Here is a 4265-nt window from a genome sequence, read left to right as displayed (position 1 = left end):
TATGGACATTGGATGTCATTGATAACGGGATCACATCATTAGGAGAATGATGTGATGGACAAGACCCAATCCTAAGCATAGCATAAAAGATCGTGTAGTTTCGTTTGCTAGAGCTTTTCCAATGTCAAGTATCTTTTCCTTAGACCATGAGATCGTGCAACTCCCGGATACCGTAGGAGTGCTTTGGGTGTGCCAAACGTCACAACGTAACTGGGTGACTATAAAGGTGCATTACGGGTATCTCCGAAAGTGTCTGGTGGGTTGGCACGGATCGAGACTGGGATTTGTCACTCCGTGTGACGGAGAGGTATCTCTGGGCCCACTCGGTAATGCATCATCATAATGAGCTCAATGTGACTAAGGCGTTAGTCACGGGATCATGCATTGCGGTACGAGTAAAGAGACTTGCCGGTAACGAGATTGAACAAGGTATTGGGATACCGACGATCGAATCTCGGGCAAGTAACATACCGTTTGACAAAGGGAATTGCATACGGATTGATTGAATCCTCGACACCATCGTTCATCCGATGATATCATCGTGGAACATGTGGGAGCCAACATGGGTATCCAGATCCCGCTGTTGGTTATTGACCGGAGAGGCGTCTCGGTCATGTCTGCATGTCTCCCGAACCCGTAGGGTCTACACACTTAAGGTCCGGTGACGCTAGGGTTGTAGAGATATATGTATGCGGAAACCCGAAAGTTTTTCGGAGTCCCGGATGAGATCCCGGACGTCATGAGAGGTTCCGGAATGGTCCGGAGGTAAAGATTTATATATGGGAAGTCTTATTTTGGTCGCCGGAAAAGTTTCGCACTTTATCGGTATTGTACCGGGAGTGCCGAAAGGGGTCCGGGGGTCCACCAAGGGGGTCCACCAGCCCCGGGGGGCCACATGGGCTGTAAGGGGTGCGCCTTGGCCTATATGGGCCAAGGGAACCAGCCCCAATAGGCCCATGCGCAAGAGATAAGAAAAAAGGGAGAGTCCTAAAGGGGGGAGGCACCTCCGAGGTGCCTTGGGGGGGAAGGACTCCCCCCTGGCCGCACCCTTCCTTGGAGGAAGGGGCAAGGCTGCGCCCCCCCCTCTCCATTGGCCCTATATATAGTGGGGGAAGGGAGGGCAGAAACATCTAAGCCTTGGGCGCCTCCCTCCTCCCCTGCAACACCTCTCTCTCTCTCTCGCAGAAGCTTGCGAAGCCCTGCCGGAGAGCCGCTACATCCACCACCACGCCGTCGTGCTGTTGGATCTCCATTAACCTCTCCTTCCCCCTTGCTGGATCAAGAAGGAGGAGACGTCGCTGCACCGTACGTGTGTTGAACGCGGAGGTGCCATACGTTCGGCACTCGGTCATCGGTGATTTGGATCACGGCGAGTACGACTCCGTCATCCACGTTCATTGGAACGCTTCCGCTCGCGATCTACAAGGGTATGTAGATCCACTCCTTTCCCTTCGTTGCTAGTAGACTCCATAGATGCATCTTGGTGAGCGTAGGAAAATTTTAAATTATGCTACGATTACCAACAGTTTATAGCAAACTTCAAAGACACGTGCAAGCAACCTATGTCAATTGTGGACTTAGCCGCCTGCGTTCAGGGAGAAGGCGAGTCAACAACCCGTTGGGTGCGCCGGGTTTCAGAGATCTTACATTCTTCGGATCGCATCAATGCCGACTCGGCGATTATAACATTGGAGGGGAATTGTCGGTTTCAGCCTTTAAAATTGAAGTTGGGACGGCTCAAGCGTCACTGCAATGACATGGGAACACTTATGGCTGCTCTGGTTAAGTATGCTGATTCTGATAGTACCAAGGACCCCGAGTCTGACGATGACAAACCGGGGAAGCGAAAGAAGAGCGGCAACGCCAAGGGGTAGCAGCATAACCCGACGGGCCACAATAATAATGGTAAGCGGAAAGCAGATCATAATTCAGATTTTTTGGCTAACACCAATACACAGGATAATGGTCAGCGTCGTAAAGGAAAGCCGCCCCCAAGAAGGGCAGAGCCCAGTCCTAATCCGGAGCGCCTGAATTACCTATTGAACCAGCCCTGCCCGAAGCATCCTGGAACGCAGGACAAACCGGCCACGCACCTCTGGAAAGATTGTTATATCATGCGAGAATTCAAAAATTCTAACTTCTTCCGGAATGATCATGGACCATCCGGCGGTTCAGGACCCGGGTCCTATGGGCCGGGTTATGGAGGAGGCAACTCCGGTTTAGGATTCCAAGGCAATCAGGGTGGACATGGCAATCAAGGCAATCAGAGCAACCAGGGTGGTTATGTTGAATAGTGGACAATACCACATTTTCACCACCAGCTTATGCAAACGCGATCAGAAGCTTCATAAACGAGCGGTGAACTCGGTTGAACCGGCAGTGCCTCGTTATTTGCAATGGTCTGAGTAGCCTATTGTCTGGAGCCGAGAGGATCACCCGCCCCAGGTTGACAATCCGGGTCATTTGGCATTGGTGGTGGCGCCTCGGGTTCGAGGTTATAAGTTCACTAAGGTGCTCATGGACGGAGGCAGCAGTATCAACATCTTATACTATGACACCTTCCGTCGTATGGGGTTGACAGATAAGAATCTTAAACCGTTGAACACTGTTTTCCATGGTGTGGTGCCTGGCAAATCAGCCTATCCGGTTGGTAAAATAGCTCTGGAAGTCGCTTTTGGAGATGAGTATGACTCAAGATCAGAGACATTGACTTTCGAAGTGGTGAAAATCCAAAGCCCATATCATGCCCTGTTTGGACGGCTGGCTTATGCTAAGTTCATGGCACGACCCTGTTATGTTTATCTACAGCTCAAGATGCCGGGTCATAAAGGGACTATCACAGTACATGGAAGCCGCAAGATCGCTTTGGAGTGTGAGGAAGGTGATGTGGCCTATGCTGAGTCGGTTTGTGCAGCAGAGGAGTTGAAGTTCTATAAGGACAACGTTGATCCGGCGGACATGACTTCTTTGAAGAAACCAACCACGGAGCATGATCTGGCATTGAAGTTTAAATCGGCTGATGAGACTAAGATGGTTGATTTTGTGCCCGGTGATTCATCCAAACAGTTCATCATCAGTGCAAATCTGGATCCGAAATAGGAAAGCGCGCTCATCGAGTTCATCCGTGAGAATCGGGATATCTTTGCATGGAAGCCTTCTGACATGCCAGGTGTATCGAGGGAACTCGCTGAGCACACCGTTAATATTGATCCCAAGTTTAAACCGGTCTGACAATTCCTTCGCCGGTTCAATGAAGAGCACTAGTAGAAAACAGGGCTTTCGTTCGGCCAGAAAAGAGCATTAATCCCAGTTGCATTACGAACTGGGACTAATGTGAGCATTAGTCCCGGTTCGAGCGGCTAGGGCACCGTACAGGCATTAGTCCCGGTTCAAATGGAACCTTTAGTCCCGATTGGTGCCACGAACCGGGACTAAAGGGTGCGATGCCCATTAGTACCGGTTCGTGGCACCAACCGGTACTAAAGGTTAGACCTTTAGTCCCGGTTCGAGCCACCAACCGGTACTAGTGGGGTTTGAGGCATTAGTACGGGTTCATGGCACGAACCGATACTAAAGGTCCCACTTTCAAACTCTACCCCCCCTGGTGGATCACCTTTTCAGTTTTGTAAAAAGCAAAAGAAAATGATAAAAACTTCAAAAATTAAAATCCTTCCAGATGTAGTTATGTTACTACATGTACTAGTTAGGAAAATTTAAAAACTTAAATTTGTACATGTTTTGCAAAAAGTGTAGGGAAAATGTAAAACGGCTATAACTTGTGCATACGATGTCAGAAAAAAACGTATAATATATCAAAATGTTCAGCACAAAAATCCGCATCCGATTTTGACCGCCTATGGCCAGTTTGCAAATTTTTAGAATCCTCAAATTCTAAAAGGAAAAAAAGTTATGCTCAAATTTCTGTTTTTTTTTATTTTTGTTAAATCTGGTCAAACTATGGTCAAACTACTTATTCAAGAAGTATTAAAGTTACTAAATAATTATTCAAGAATATTAGTGTTACTAAATAATTATTTCAGTTTTTTTTGAATTTTGGTCAAATCTGGTCAAACTATGGTCAAACTGTGGTCAAACAATGGTCAAACTAATTATTCAAGAAATATTAGTGTTACTAAATAATTATTTCAGTTTTTTTGAATTTTGGTCAAATCTGGTCAAACTGTGGTCAAACTATGGTCAAACTACTTATTCAAGAAATATTAGTGTTACTAAATAATTATTGTTTTGTAGAACAATAGTTTCAA

Source organism: Triticum aestivum, chromosome 2D, assembly GCF_018294505.1.
Source record: "Triticum aestivum cultivar Chinese Spring chromosome 2D, IWGSC CS RefSeq v2.1, whole genome shotgun sequence".
Taxonomy (NCBI): Eukaryota; Viridiplantae; Streptophyta; class Magnoliopsida; order Poales; family Poaceae; genus Triticum; species Triticum aestivum.
Note: the sequence above shows the minus strand (reverse complement) of the source record.